At 50.4% G+C, this 16,076-nt stretch overlaps 1 long non-coding RNA gene across 7 annotated transcripts in view; it reads left to right on the top strand.

The window, feature by feature from the left end:
* LOC137222095 (uncharacterized) overlaps positions 1-16,076 on the top strand; it is a 192,913-nt gene that overhangs the window by 54,938 nt on the left and 121,899 nt on the right. Inside the window, exon 3 of one of the 7 annotated variants that reach the window (XR_010942323.1) lies at positions 9,429-9,652. The exons of 4 other annotated variants lie outside the window; for them this stretch is intronic. This is a non-coding gene — a long non-coding RNA (uncharacterized lncRNA). Of the gene's footprint in view, positions 1-1,932; positions 3,281-9,423; positions 9,653-16,076 lie in introns of those variants that run through there. 2 more of the 7 variants (XR_010942319.1, XR_010942318.1) reach the window with 2 other exon arrangements.

Here is a 16,076-nt window from a genome sequence, read left to right as displayed (position 1 = left end):
AGGGACCAGCAGGATTGTCCTCCCCCTGGAGCTTGTTCGAATGCAGAGTCTCAGGCCCTGCTTGTCCCCACTGATCTGAACGTGCCTTTTAACAGCCTCTCCCCCCAGCCCTGCCCCAGGCGGTTCCTACACACGTTAAAAGAGAAGCGCTGCCCTAGGGCACCCAGCCCTGTGTCCTCCTTGGGTGGATGCTGCGCTGACTTTGGACAACTTGTGCTTTAAAAAAATCACATGGGCACTTTGACTTTTGTAACTGAGCTTGTTTCCCTCTTTGCTAAGAAGAAAAGGTTTAATTCAACTGAAGTGTTGGCTTATTTGGCCTCACGTATAAGACATGCCACATAGCAGAGACCTAATAAGGACACTGTTATGTCCTCAAAAGAAGAGTTTCTCAGATGAATATGATGTGTCCCGAGACCTGAAAATTCAAATGCCAGAGTGGGCAGGCAGGTGACAGAGATGCAGAAAGTGGGCTGGGTGGACCTGTGAGGACTGGACAGCAAATGTCCTGGCTGAAGGGGCAGCTGTTAACCCCGGCCTGTCCTTGTCATGCAGGGATCCAGCCCAGGGTGACCAGAACATGATATTTTTCAAGAGAAGCCTAAATTTGGATTGTTTTGAAATCACCCACTATTAAAATGTTGGCAATTAATTAAATTTTTTTTTTGAAAGAAAGAAAACATGGGGGTAAACCTAACACAGCATGTCAGGGAACATCTTGGGGCCATGGGTCTATAACCTCAGGTTGACTCCCGCCACCCTGGATGAGCTCTGAGACTAGTGAGGGAGATGGAGAATTTCGATATAATACCACAAGGGAACATGTGCTACCAGACCTCTGAAAAGAGGTACTGAGTTCAGCCTAAGGGCATCTTTATTCAAATTGTCCATTCATTATTCAGAAGTGTTTACTGATCCCCTACTAGGAGCTGGGCTTTATGCTGAAGCTAGGGATAAAACAGTGAACAAGAGAGATAGAGTCCCTGCCCTCAAAGAATATGCAGACTGGAAGATGGGACCAAGAGGCTAGACATGGGAATGGTGTTCCAGGCAGAGAGACTTGCATGTGCAAAGGCCCTGAGGTGCAAACAGCATGTTGTAGGTGGGGAGCTACAAGCACATGGGTGCTAGGGGAGTTTGCTGTGTGATTGAGGAGGGGTGTGAGGCGAGGCTGGGAAGGGAGGTGGGGCCAGAAGACAGTGGTCCCTACTGTACCTACGCTTAAGGAGCTTGAATTTAGACCCACATGGCTGGAATTCAATTTTCCTAAATTCATACTAGTTGCTGAGAGGAGGATGAATCTAACGAGCAGGGAGCGGGGAAATGCCAGAAGTCCAGAGAGCAGTCAGGGGAGACTTGGGCAGTGGTCCAGGAGTGAGGTGATGAAGGCCTGAACCGGGGGCATTGTGCAGGGATGGAATGGTGCGTGTGGATTCGAGAACTGTGCAGAGTTAAAATCAGCGGGATGATGCTAGCTTGATGGGGACCGTGGGGAAGAAGGAGGAGCCAGGGTTTCTGGTCTGTGTGCTGGGTGGATGTGGATTGCTGTGGTTGGTGATAACAGTGGTTACTTGCATGGCCAACAGAGGCAGAGCGTGCCTGGGTTCGAATGCCAGCTCCACCCCTTATTCTGTGAGTGACCCTGGCCAAGTTCTTTCAACCCTCTGAGCCTCGCGCTCCCCATCTGGGGAAGGCGGCAGGAATACTGGCTTAGTTGGTGTGAGGATAAGATGAGATAAATGGTGAAAAGCACACATCGGCATGCACTGTGAAACCTACTGGCCCCCTAGCAATAGAATGTAGTTCAAAAAACACTAAAATGGTTTACAAGGTACCTGTCATGGCCTGAATGGTGGCCCCTCAAAGATATGCCCATGTGCTAATCCCTGGAAGCTGTGAATGTGACCTTATTTAGAAACAACGTCTTTGCAGATGCAATTAAATGAAGGATCCTAAGATGAGATCCTCCTGGACTATTCGTGTGGACCCTAAATTCAATGATGGGTGAAGAGACACACAGAGAAGAAGACATACAGGTAGAGATTGGACTGATGGAAACAAGAGCCAGGGAATGCCTACGGCCACCGGAAGCTGGAAGACGGAGGAAGATTCTCTCCTAGAGCCTTCGGAGGGGGCGTGGCCCTGCCGACACCTTGATTTCAAACTTCTGGCCTCCGGAACTGTGAGGGAATAAGTCGTTGTTTTAAGCCACCCAGTTTGTGGTGATTCATTACGGCAGCCCCAGGAAACTCACCCAGTGCCCTTCCACAGCGTCTCACCTTGAAACCGCATGAAAAGTAGAGGAAGTCAGTAGGTGGCCCTGGCTATGCCCATTTTACAGAGTAGGACATTGAGTCTCAAAGGGGTGGAAGCAGCGGCTTGAAGACACACAGCCAATGAGCTTCACGAGCCTAGAACTCTGCTCTCCTGAGTCCTCTTCCACCCACTGGCCTTTCTGGAACATTCCACCCTCCTCCCTGCACCAGGAACCAGTGGGTTATGAGGTGCGGTTCACTGTGTAATCAGGGAAGGTTTGCAGGGTCCCAAAGCAGCTTCTTCCAAGACCAGGCAAACAGCTGGTGGGGATGAGGGCCCTTCTGAGAACGGGGAAGGGGGCAGCTGTCAAAGGGCATCCGCCCTGTTTGGTTTCATTAGCTCCCAGCTCCCCTGAGCGGCTCCCAGATTCCCTCCTAGAAACACAGCCGAGAAGAACCGAGCTGGGAAAGCATTCACACGTTTGCTGGCGAGAGGCGCTACTTTGAATAACTGAATAACTTTACAATACTTGTACTACAGATATACCTGGTAGTCTTACATGTTTCCTAAGACAAGGTAGGGTTTAACAAACACCAACAAGCAAATCAAAAGAAATAAACATGTAAGTAAATGTTATGGTCTTGAATATTTGTGGCTAAACTTGCCTTTAGTTAACGTCATATTATGAATTTAAATTTATTGGAAGGACTCATAGGGTAACCAGCTCTTACCGTATTGAGTACGTAACGAGTCCTGCTGTCTCAGCAAATCTCCGTACCATCCTTGTGAGGCTATATTACTACCGCTGATTTTTAACAAATGAACACATCAGGACTACGGTGAGTTGAGTGCCTCATGTAGGGCTGCACTTAGATGTTCCAGAACCAGGATTTCACCCCAAGCCACTCTAATCCCTGAGCTTGTCCTTTTGATTTAAGCCCCTGGTTCTCAACCCTGGCTCCACACTGGGAGCACTTGGGGAGCTTTGAATGATCCTGCATCAGGTGCTGCCCCTGTGAGTCTGAACCAGTTGGCCTGGGGTGTGGCCCCAGTGTAGGATTCTTCAAAGCTCCCCAGGAGATTTTGAATGTGCAGCCAGGGTAGAGAACCCCTGCTTGAAATCCATGTCACATGTTGAAGTTCAGAGAGCCGAGGGGCTGGTTTCAAGGCCAGGCTTCCCTTCCTGATTTTGCTTTTTGTAATCCCAGGTTGGGTTAAAGGGAAATGTACTGCCACACTTTAAAACAAAACAAAACAATTGGGATTGATGGGGCGTGCAATGTGAACCAGAACCGTGCTAATTGGTTCCCTGCGTGATGTAATGTCATCCTCACCACACTGCCCTCATTGTTCAGAGGAGGAAACTGAGGCCCAGAGGGTGGAGGTGTTTGCCGAGGTTGCAGAGCTGGTGGGTGGTGGTACCAGGATTCAGACTTGGGGCCCTGTTTCCTGTCCAACACCGGTAACTGCTCTGCTGTGTGCTCACAAACACACACATGTGCCCAGCATTCTTTATTTCTGTTTGTTAAGGTTGTGGCATGGGCTTAGGAAGAGTCAGTGGTGTGTGGGGTTGGACGGGGGGGATCTGGTTTCAGTACTAGCCTCCAGGGGCCCAGGGAAGTGTGTGCTCGGCTGGGCTGAGAAGGGGCAGGAGGGAGACAGAACCACCATCCATCCCTGAGGCCTGGCCTCCTCTCTCAGCAGAGGACCCCTTGCTGCCCCTCTGCGCCCCTCCAGGTTTGGCTGCCCCAGCTGTGTTGGCAGAGGGGATTGAAGAACCAAGCACCCCCAAACTCCTGTGACTTCACTTCCTGCCTTTACTTTTAGACCTTGTATTCAGTGTGAAGGCTGTTTGTACCAGGATGACAATAATTAAAAACTTAAAAAATAAGGATTCTACCATTTCTTGAGAGAGTGTTACATGTAGGTAGCAAGAACCAGCAAGTAGTACGAATCAGCACTCTCATTCGAGTCTCATAACATGTCACAGAGAGTGGGAAAATTGATCCCATTTTACTGATGAGGAAAACTGAGGCCCACAGCTCACATGACTTTCTTAAGATCATCCCACAGCTAGGAAATGGCAGGTTTGTTATTTTCACCTGCATTGTTAAACTCCATGCCGACTCTGCTGCAAAAGAGGGATTTTTCCTGCCCCCTTAGCTAACCACCTTCCAGGCTACACTGCCCAGTGCTGGCGAAATTACAGGTGTAGACCATGCTTGCAGACGCATTCAGGGTCTCATACCCTGAATCATAGCTTACCAGTTAAAGTTGGAAACAATCTCTGCAGAAATCCAAGCCCAATCTCTTTGCTTGACAGATGGGGCAACTGAGGCTCAGTGAGGCAAAGCGACTTGCCCAAGGTTATGCAGTCAGCTAGCTCTGGACTAGGACTAGAACCCAGGTCTCTAGACTTGACATCTGGTTCTCTTATCAGCCATAGGCCAACTAGTTTCATTCATTCATTCATTCATCTCTTCAGTTTGTTCATAGTATTTTGGTGTGTTTGTGAACATTATTTCATTTGACTCTTGAAACAATCCCATGAGGTCAGTTATATGACTACACATGAGGAAACTGAGGTTCAGAGGGACCCCAGAAGGCAAGTGGCAGAGCTAGAATTTGAAGCCACGCCTCCTGAGAGAGGGGAGGAGCTGCGGAGTCAGGAGGGTGGCAGCACAGGGCTGCTGCACGGGTAGATCAGGGCTGCCTCGGCCTCGTGGGCTTTGCCTCTGTTCTGGAGGTGGGGGTCAAGTCATTGCGCTAGCATTGAGGGTGGGGGTGGGGCTGGGCCTGTGGGTGAAGGGAGGCCATGGAAACAGGTATCTCTGAGGTGGGCTCCTAGGAGGGATCACGGATGGTCCTCCCTGAGAGGTTTCTGAAAAAGGATCTGAGCAGAGCACACTGGGCACAGTCATCTTACGAGGGCAGGGTGGTTCCTGCCCGCTGAACCACACAGGGACCACCAGCAGGGCATAGCCCCTCTCAGGGGTGTCATCCAGGTCTGCTTCACTGGGCGGGAGTAGAGGGGACAGGGGGCGTGGCCCGGTGCTTCGTGCCTGGTCATTTCCACCTGTTCCATAGAGTTGATACATTCACTGCATTGAAGAGTTTTCTAGCTGGAAACGCCTTTTAAGATGATCGGGGCCAGCATTTCCCAAAGTGCAGGGCAAGTAGGTGGGATATTACCTGTGGTCTGCAAGAACACGGAGGTGGTCCACACACCTGGTACTAAAGGACATTGTGTAAACCAGCGAGGCATTCCCTCTTCAGGTCTCCTTCAACCTTACGATGCTGCAGGGAGAGAGTCTCACCTTGCTAAAGTCTCACCTGTATGTTGGGGTGTCTTTAAATACCTCCCAGAACACCTGCTAATCTCCTCCCACCCCCTCACCCCACCCCCCCTGAAGGCCCAGAGTCTTCAGGAAGTGACAGCATCTGACTAACGATGTATCACTGTGCTGTGTTTACAGCTATCTTCTATCGATGGCAAATGATACTGGCTCTTCAGTTAGGGCAGTGTTATAAAGTTTTCGTTTAAATGAGTGATTTAAGTTTTTAAAAGGGGGTGCCTCGGGCTTCCCTAGTGGCGCAGTGGTTGAGAGTCCGCCTGCTGATGCAGGGGACACGGGTTCGTGCCCCGGTCCGGGAAGATCCCACATGCCGCGGAGCCGCTAAGCCTGTGAGCCATGGCCGCTGAGCCTGCGCATCCGGAGCCTGTGCTCCGCAATGGGAAAGGCCACAACAGTGAGAGGCCCACGTACCGCAAAAAAATAAAATAAAATAAAATAAAGGGGGGTGCCTCTGTTTTGAGACAAATGTCAAGCCAATCGTCCTGCAGGCTTCTCTGGCTGTGGCAACTTGTGAAGTAGAAAGGAGGTGACTGAGGCAGAAGGCACCGAGCCGGGGCCCTCCCATGCTGGAGGTGGAACCGTAGCCTTGCCTTGCCTTAACTTCCAAATCTGCAGAATGGGGGAACAAGCCCATCCCTCCCAGCAGTGACATTGGGAAGGGCCTTGCCCAGAGGCTCGCAGTGAGGCCAGGCGAGCAGGCACCTTCTAACCACTTTTCACTCCTGCGGCCCTAGAAAGCCTCCTTCGGCTTCTTCTATCGTTTATATGTCTGGGAGCCAAGATTTGGTGGGTGAAGTTCTCCAGTAACATGTGTGTCTTTATCCCAGCCTCCTCGGATATGGCTGTACCTTCTGATCTTGTCTCTGACTTGAGGGGCCCCCCGCCCCCGGGCAGATTGCCCGCTGGTCTGGGCAGCAGGTGTCTGTCTGCCCCTCTGGGGACTCCCGCTGCCGGGACAGGCGACTGTGTTTCTGACTTCCGGGCTCTGACTCCGCTGTTGCTCTTCTACATAACCCCAACCCACCCTCCCCGACTCAGAGGTAGTATCACCTTTTGGATGATTTCCCAGGTCCCCAAGGCTGGGGTGTCCCTGCTCCGTGCTCTCAGCCCCCTGCTCTCTCCTCTGTCACAGCACTCATCATGGGATATTGTCATTCTCTAGTCACTCATCCGGAGGCCCCATTACATAATGCACTCGCTGAAGGAAGGACAGTGTCATTCTTGACTTGGCATTCCCATAGCCTGGGGCCTGGCACATAGAAGGCCCACATGAAGTTTGTTGAGCAATATAATAACAACAACAATCATTGTTCATTGAACACTCACGAGGTATCCCCATTTTATGAAAGAGGACACTGAGCTCAGAGATGATAAGCATCTTGCCCAAGGACACACAGCAAATGACAGAACTGAAACTTGAACCAAGGGCAGCCTCTGGAGCCCACATTCTTGTTGCATGTCACAGCCATTCTCTCTGTCCCCCTCTCTCTCCACACACACACACACACACACACACACACACACACACACACACACACACACGCATGCACCCTACACACGCCACACACAAACATGGTGAGGCTGGAGAGGCTGATGCAAGGTTCTGGCCCTTCCTGCTTCTCCCCGGCTATTTGCTGTTTGCTAACCCGGCCTCTGTCCCTTCCGGGAGCCTGACTCTGGCTGCCTGTGGGTGCAGCCGCCCTCGCCATGCGGACTCGCCAGGCAGCCCACTAGGGCCTGGCTGCCCACCGGGAGCCCATTAGTCAAGTCATCCTACAGCAGGATTATGCCTTCGCCATGGTGATTTCAGGCCCAGCTGCCAGGCCCATGTGCAAATTTGTGCTGATTTGATTAGCTTGTTTAGTCATCGCTGCTGATGAGAGCGGGCTGCGGCCACCAAATGACATTCTGCTGCCTGCAACTCTGTAATCGCTTTTGGAAGGGATATTATGTTAATATCTCACACAAGAGCCTCCGATCACGCAGAACGTCGGGGCGGCCAGGCCCAGACCATATGGTACATCCGAGGTCCTCCTTTGTAATCCTGGGTAATTGAAATCCTCTGCCTCATTCAAACGTGGAAAGCCTTCCTCCTGATGGGTAGCAGAGGGCCCTTTGGCAATTTACTCACCACTCCTTATGGGAACATTGTCTGGGGGATGATGGCAGGGTGGGCGGGGATTCAGGCCAGAGAAACTTGACCCTTTTTAAGAACAAATATCCCTGGTACCTGATTGTTTAAGAGGAAAACCAACAATAATAATAGTAACTACCAGTTACTGAGCTCTTCCAATGTTCTAGGCACTGAGATAATTACATCCGGTGCCTTATGGCAAACAGCCAGACAAGTGTTACTCCCATTTCAAAGATGAGGAAACTGAGGCTCAGAGAGGGCGACAAGCTTGCCCAAGACCACCGGCTAGGAGTAGAGGCACCAGGACTTCTCCCAGGTCTGTCTGACCCCACGCCCTGGACTTTGCCAGCCACAGTCAGACTGGGAGCTGGAAAGGGTTTCGAGACTGTCAATAACCCCCAGACAGCTACCACTTAATGTGGTGCCTTGAAATCGTGAGTGTCAGAAACCGCTGGAGGTCTCATTAAAATTCACAAATTTCTGGGCCCCACTCCCAGAATTATGATTCAGTAGATCCAGGGTGGAACCCGAGAATTTGCATTTCTAGCCAATTCCCTGGTGCTGCTGAAGCTGCCGGTCCGAGGACCCCACTTTGAGAACCACTGGTCTAGGGAATACCTACTGTAAGCATGGTACTACCCAAGTATAAGAGGTTTTTCACCCCATTTTTCTGAAGAGGAAACTGAGGCTTGGACAGCTGAATCGCTTTCCTAAAGGCTCTGAGCTAGCATGTGGGATTTGAAAGGATGTGACTTGTCCACAGCCCGAAGGTCACAGAGCCAGGATTCAGCCCAGGTCTTTGATTTGCGATCCAGAGATGTGGCCTCGGGGAGGTGGTTGTTACATTTTGATTTTGCCTCCACCAGAAAAAACACAGAAAACTGTGTCAGTGCTTGCTCTTAACGGGCTGTCTCTGTTGTGGGCCCAGGAGGTCGCTCACATTCTCCCGCGGGCCTTGGCTTGGGCCATGGTGGGCTCTTGGTGAGTGGACGTGTGCACAGGCCAGCCTGTCCTTTCTGAGGACTGGCTCAGGTCCCCTTTGAAGCTGACTTGTGCTTGAATGGAAGGACCCCAAGCTGGGCTAGGTAGCCTGAGGGGCCAGAACCTGGGGCAAGTGAGGAGCTGGGAGGCTCGGGGTGGAGTGCGTATTCTGCCTTCCGTTCCGCTATCCAGGGTGTTGCATGCTCCTCAGGGAAACCTGGTGACAGTTAATTACAGTCTCCTCCTTCTTTACCTAGTGACCAAGGTCTACCCAGACTGGCCAGCCGTATACTCCCTGGCCAACCTCCCCTCCCTGCCCTCCATATTCCTGCCAGGTGAAGGAAAAGGAAACCGTCAATCACAGGGCATCACCCCAGGCTGGGTGCAGACCCACGCCCCGTCCTATATAAGATGCAGTGTTCCCATCATTCCCATTTTACAGACGTGCAAACTGAGGCTTGGAAAGGTTCCTGCCAATGTCCCCTGGTTAGTGGGACAGAGCAAGGATTTAGAAGTGAGGCAGGCCAACCCCGAACCCAGGCTTCTGTCCACTCCCCTAACTGCCTCCCTCCTCCCTGTCCCCTTCCTTAAAATGCTGATGAGCATTTGTCAGTCTCCTGGAGGAGAAGTCTTGTTTTCAGTGATTCCCAAGCACATTCGTCAGTGGAAACTTTTTTCTTTTTCTTTTTTTTCTAGTGCAGAGTGCCTTATGAGAATCAGATGCTGGGGAATCGAGGTCTTCTGATTTGTGCCCTTGACTCCAAAGCACCAGCCCTCTAGCTCAGGCAACTGGGCGCCTGTGACAGGCTTGCTGGGCTGGGACCTGTGGAAGGAGCAGGAAGGGGTCCTGTCTGCTGTCTCCAATGCTGTGTCCCCAAGGCTGGCACAGGCTGGCGCTTGATATTGGGTTGGCTAAAAAGTTCATTCGATTTTAAGTAAAAATAAAAGACATTTTTCATTTTCACCAAGAACTTAACTGAACATTGTATTCACTGACCGAACGAACTTTTTGGCCAACTATGTGTGTGTGTGTGTGTGTGTGTGTGTGTGTGTGTGTGTGTGTGTGTGTGTGTGTGTGTGTGTGTATGTATATGTTTGTGGCAAACGTTTGTATCTTATAACTCAATGTATCTAGCAGGGCCACCCTCTGAGAGCAGAGGCCTCAGATCCCATCCCATTTGGCTCTTCAGAGGCTGGGAGACCTTGGGAAAGTCACCTTTCCTCTCTGGGCCACAGGGGTTCCCCTCCGTGGCCTCTCTCCTCCATCTCTCCCAGGGTCTGTGCCAGTTTGGCAGGTGTGAAAGGCTTCTGTGACAGGGGACCACGTTGGCGAGGTGAGTTGTCATGGCTGCATTGGTGAGAATAAGAATTTGGACTAAAAGGGAGAGAAGTCACAGCACTTAGACAGGAACCGTTGAAGTCTGCCCTGTCCAAAGTGGGAGCCACTCGGCACATGTGGCTATTAAACTGATTAATTTATTTAACTAAAATGACACATGCAGTTTCTCTGGTGTGGCAGCCACATTTCAAGCGCTCGATAGCCACGTGTAGCTGGTGGCTACCGTATTGGACAGGGCAGGTAGGGGACACATCCACCATAGCAGAGTCCAACTGTTCTGTGCTGAGGAGCTTGTGCTGCGTCGTGACGTTCCTAGATGTTCATTGTTTTCACGTCCTCACATGGCTAATGACATTTAGCCTTTTGGAAGTCCTTTTGCACCTGCTTTTAGGAGGAAGAGGGAAACATGCGTTTGGAATCAGCTCTTGTATGATTAATGACCTCCTTTGAAAAACAAACAAAAAAAAAAGGAGGCGCAGTGGCTGAGAGTCCGCCTGCCGATGCAGGGGACGTGGGTTCGTGCGCCGGTCCGGGAAGATCCCACATGCCGCGGAGCGGCTGGGCCGTGAGCCATGGCCGCAGAGCCTGCGCATCCGGAGCCTGTGCTCCGCAACGGGAGAGGCCACAACAGTGAGAGGCCCGCGCACCGCAAAAAAACAAAACAAAAACAAAAACAAAATCAGATAACCTGAAAAAAAATCAGATAACCTGAAATTCTTGAAGAGTTAGCTGAGATTGGTTAAGTGTCCTCCCTCCCATTTTAGCTCTATAAAACTTTTGAACACCTAGGACAGCCTGGACCTCAGCTCAGCCCAGGCTGGATTGACAGTGTGTCCTGCGTTAGTGATATCCAGATAAATGAGGCTGTTACTCTATTTCCTGGGCTGACACTTCTGGATGGCGTCAAGATCCCAGGTCCCTCTCTTCCCTGGAGCACAGCACAGTGGGGTCTCCCCACTGCTGTCCCTCGCAGGCCATGCAGGCAGAGGGTGACTTGCTGACCTAATGACTTTGGACTGTGACTTCCAATCTCCCCAGGAATGCCACTGGCGTCCTCTGGAGCCCCCTGCACCATCCTATTCTCAATGATGGCTACTGTATTGGCAGGTCTAGTTGGGGTTCAAATTCTATCTTTGCAACTTCAGCTGTGTGACATGGGCATGGGACTTAAACTTTCTGAGCCTCAGTTGCCTCTTCTGTAAAGTGGGAGTCATGCCGTCTTGCTCTCAGTGTGGTGGTGAGTTCACATGCAATAGTACAGTGTTTCTCAACCTATTCTATTCCGTGTCTTGTTTTGTTAAATACAAAAATCTCTGCCTTCTTCCTCAAAGGCTCCACCTCTCCATGGCCTGTTGATAAATATCTCACACACATCCACCAACCAAGAACACTTTGTCTAGTTTTCCCACAATTTGTATTATGAAATAGAAGCTGTCCCCCCAAAGTATAAAATCATATTATTATTCTGGCTCTATTGTTTGGAGCTATATACATTCCCCTCTCCTTGCCTCTCCCCATCTTTGTTCTGGTACATCTCCTAGAAGAATGAACCCCTTTCCCCACTCCCATAGCCAGTGTAACAGGTGGGCAGTGCCAGGTGATGAGCTGCACAGAACAGGCACTCACTAAACAGTGGTTCCCTCCCATCCCTGCAGACAGATATGCAACCATGGCCAAATGACCGTCAGCCAGTTTATGGATTCAAGCAGCATCTCTGCAGGTGCTCAAGTGTAGCTAAAGCCCCCTGTTACAGTCTTTTATAATCGTCTTCACTTTTTTCAAAAATAGACTTTATTTTTCAGAGCAGTTTCAGGTTTACAGAAAAATTGCACAGAAAGTGCAGAGGGTTCCCATATACCCCCTCTCCCCCCAGGTTTCCCTATTTCTAACACCTTGCATTAGGGCGGTGCCCTTGTTACAACCGCTGAACCAACTGGGACATTATTATTAACTAAAGTCCATAGTTTCCATTCGGGTTTATTCTGTGTTAAACAATTCTACGGGTTTTGACAAACGTGTCGTGCCTACATCCACCAAGACTGTATCAGACAAGGTAGCTTCCCTACCCTAAAAATGCCCGAGCTCCACCCACTTGTTCCTCCCCCTTCCCTCTGAACCCAGCTTTCTCCACCTTTTTCTTCAGTGCCCTTATTGCAGTGTGTAATGATATAACTGTGGGCTTATGAGAACACAGGAGGCTGAAGGGAGGAGGTATCAGGGTGAGAGGAGGAAGCACTACCCAAATCGACTTTGCCTATCCCAGCCACCTCCCTGTTAGGAAAATGATGTGGCAAGACGATTGCTCCTGAGCAAAAAGCAGCTGTGTCATGTGGGGTTATCCTGGCGGTCAGCGCAGCCCATCCTCACCCCATTGGCATGGCAAGGTAATGTCACAGGAGCTCAGCCCTGAAACTGATCAACAGGGTACAGTCCACCACTGTCTTCATCATTGTGACTTTTGGAGTCACCTCCAGATTTTTTGGCCCAGTAAATGACTAAGCAGTTAAATAAAGACGGATTCATTAAGGAAACATGCTTCCCTGCGTATCTGCCCCAGTTACTCCTAAATTTAATCTGTCCATGAGCCAATTTCCAGGACAAACACACACTGTCTTTTTTTTTTTTTTTTTATCTCCAGAGCCTTAACCTTGAAGTCATTCATTCCTCGGGGCTTTTCTTGATTCCCCTCTCCCACTTCCCCTCTCCTCAGTGGCCCAAGGATGGGGTCCCTTCCGCGGGCCCACCCCTGGGCTGTGAGGGGCCACAGGTCCCAGGGGGCAGATGCTTGGAGAGAGGACAGGACACCTGCGGGACATATTTTGCAGGCAGGGAGGGCTGAGCCCATGAAAGCACCCTTTCTTCTCTGCTACGAGGGAGCTCCAGAGCATAAGCGGATTGAGTTTCCTTGGTGGACAGGTTGGCTTTGTTCTGTCCAGATTTGCGTCTGCTGGCCTCCCCGAATCGCTTCTCGAATGTTCTGTGACCTGGTTTCACTGAGGACACATCAGACTTTTGTGGGGGTCCACAGGGGTGGCCAGAGCACAGGGCTGGGGGAGGGTTGGGTGGACTTTAGGGGGAAGAAGGGCAGCGAGGAGCCAGGCCAGCCCATGCAGGATTTTCTCATGTCAACTCGCGTGTCATCTGCCTAGCTTTCTGCTTCCTTTCCCTGTGCCCTGAGGGTGGGGCCACGAGCCCCCCTCCTGGGCTTCCTCGCAGTGGCCAGGGTGAATGGCACCCTGGGCTGCAGTGCTTGTAATCAACAGGCCAGGAGGGGACCCCCGGTTCCCCTCCCAAGGCTCTGCAGCTCCCCTGAGCCCTGGATGTCCTCACTTCTGCTGGTCCCGGGGTCCTCCCTGGGTGAGGTGTGTGCAAGGAGGTTTTTGTTCGTAAAAACACCAGGAGGAAACCTCTTTTCCCTGAATGCTGAATAGAAAGCTGTTAAAGGGGGACTTCTTTTCAGTCTAGTTGAATCCTGGGTAAAGATGAGTGTCCAGAGGGGAGGCAGGGACCCCCCGGGCTTTCTCCATTCCTTGGCAGTCAGGGCCCTGGTGGTATGTGAAGCTACCATTATGGGCAGCTGCCATGCCCACAGTCACTCACCCCTCACTCGGGCCTCAGGGGTTGCATCTGTGCTGTCCCCCTCCTGGGAGCAGGTGCAGCCGTTTTGGCTATGGGCTGGGGCCCGTGAGCCTCTCTGCACCGGTGCCAGCACCCGACCTCTCCCGGCCACTGGCAACGCTCCAGGGGAGGACAGGGGACCCAGGCGGAGCTAATCAGGATCCTTTCCTATGTTTGGTTTATTTGTTTGAGTTTTGTTTTTTAGCAGGAATTGGTGGGTGTGTTAGAAGGTAAGTGAAGGCTGCAGGCAGCCACGTTCCTGCCCCTCTGGTCGTGGTAAACAGAACAAAGGCACCACATTCAGAGATGTCAAGGTGGGGATGGAGAGGTGAGAGTGTCTGCCTCCCTGGACCCAGCGGGCCCCGATGTCTGCTTCCCACCTTTCTTTTCTGGATTTATTTTTGTCATCCACTAAGTCCTCCTTTTTGCTTATGTTCATTCATTCGAATTGTTTTGGTTTTTGTTTTTTTGCAAGTAAAAGAATGCTGATGGATTCAGGACTGGGCAAGGGATTGGCCCCTCCATCTTGTGGGAGATGGCCTAGCAGAGTGGCAGGGGGTGCAGGGGCCAGGCTGCCTGGGTTTGAAGCCTGATCTCATCACTTATTAGCATGTGTTACTCTGGGCCACAGCCTCGATTTTCTGTGCTTTGGTTGCTGATCTGTAAAATGGGAATAACACAGTACCTACCTCGTGTGGTTGGTTATGAAGATTAAGTGAGTTAACATGCACGGAAGGTTAGTTAAACAGTGCCTGCTGTGCAGTCAGCTCAAGAGCTGCTATTATTACCACCTCCCTTGGGGCCAGTGGCTTGCGAACAGAGCCTCACTAGGCCCAAGTGCCGAAGGAAAGGGAACAAATTCAGAGAGCGATGCTCTCTCGTGACCTAGTTAGTAGCCAGCTGGAGGGTTGCTGGTCTTGCTGGCAGATGAGGGGCGTGTGAGGTGCCTGCCGAGTCCTGGGAGACGACTGAGGACTGGCCTGGGCCTGCCTGCACACGGCTGCCTCACCCCAGGCTTCCCGCATGCTGGCAGCAAGGTCCACATTGGGGAGGTCGGGCCTTGCTCAGGACAGAGGCTTGGAGCGGACACTGGGCCCCGCAAGCCAGTAGTTCCACCCCCAAGGTTGCCTAGAGAAACTCATGCACAGGTGCTCATGAGCTATGCCCACGAATGCCTATAACAGCACTCTTTGAGATGGCAAAGAGCTGGATGCCACCCAAAGGTCTGCCAACAGGAGAATGGGTAGGTAAGTTGGGTTATATATGCACAATGGTATACACCATATACTTGTGAGAGTGAATAAACTACAGCCACGTACTGGGAGAAAATATTTGCAAATGATATGACTGTTAAGGGACTAATATACAACATATATAAAGAGCTCATATGTCAAACAAACAACCCGATTAAAAAATGGGCAGAAGAACTGAATTGACATTTTTTCCAAAGAGAAAATGCAGATGGGCAACAGGCACCTGAAAAGATGCTCAACATCGCTGATCATCAGGGAAATGCAAATAAAAACCACAATGAGATACCACGTCACACCTGTCAGAATGGCTCTCACCAGAAAACACAATTAACAAATGTTGGCAAGAATGTGAAGAAAAGGAAAACCTCGTACACTGTTGGTGGGAATGTAAATTGGTGCAGCCACTGTGGAAAACAGTATGGAGGTGTCTCAAAGAACTAAAAATAGAACTACCATATGGCCCAGCAATTCCACTCCTGGGCATTTATCAGAAAAAAACCCCAAAACCACTGATTTGAAAAGATACATGCACCCCAGTGTTCATAGCAGCATTATTTATAATTACCAAGATATGGAAGCAACCTACATGTCCATCGACAGATGAATGGGCCAAGAATACATGGCACACACACACACACACACACACACACACACACACACACACACACACACGTGATGGAATACTACTCAGCCATAAAAAATAAAATTTTGCCATTTGCAGCAACATGGATGGACTTGGAGGGTGTTATGTTTAGTGAAATAAGTCAGACAGAGAAAGACAAATACTGTATGATATCACTTATATGTGGAGTCTAAAAACTACAGCACACTAGTGAATAAAACCAAAAAGAAGCAGACTTACAGATATGGAGAACAAACTAGTAGTTACCAGTGGGGAGAGGGAAGGGGGGAGGGGCAATACAGGGATAGAGGAATAAGAGGTACAAACTATTAGGTATAAAATAAGCTACAAGGATATATTGTACAACATGGGGAATATAGCCAATATTTTATAATAACTATAAATGGAGTATAACCTTTAAGGGTTGTGAATCACTATATTGTACACCTGTAACTTATATAACATTACTGTACATCAACTATACTTCAATTAAAAAAAACTACAGCCACATGCATCA

Source organism: Pseudorca crassidens, chromosome 3 (assembly GCF_039906515.1).
Source record: "Pseudorca crassidens isolate mPseCra1 chromosome 3, mPseCra1.hap1, whole genome shotgun sequence".
Lineage (NCBI taxonomy): Eukaryota > Metazoa > Chordata > Mammalia > Artiodactyla > Delphinidae > Pseudorca > Pseudorca crassidens.
Note: the sequence above shows the minus strand (reverse complement) of the source record. Positions and strands in the feature narration are given on the sequence as shown.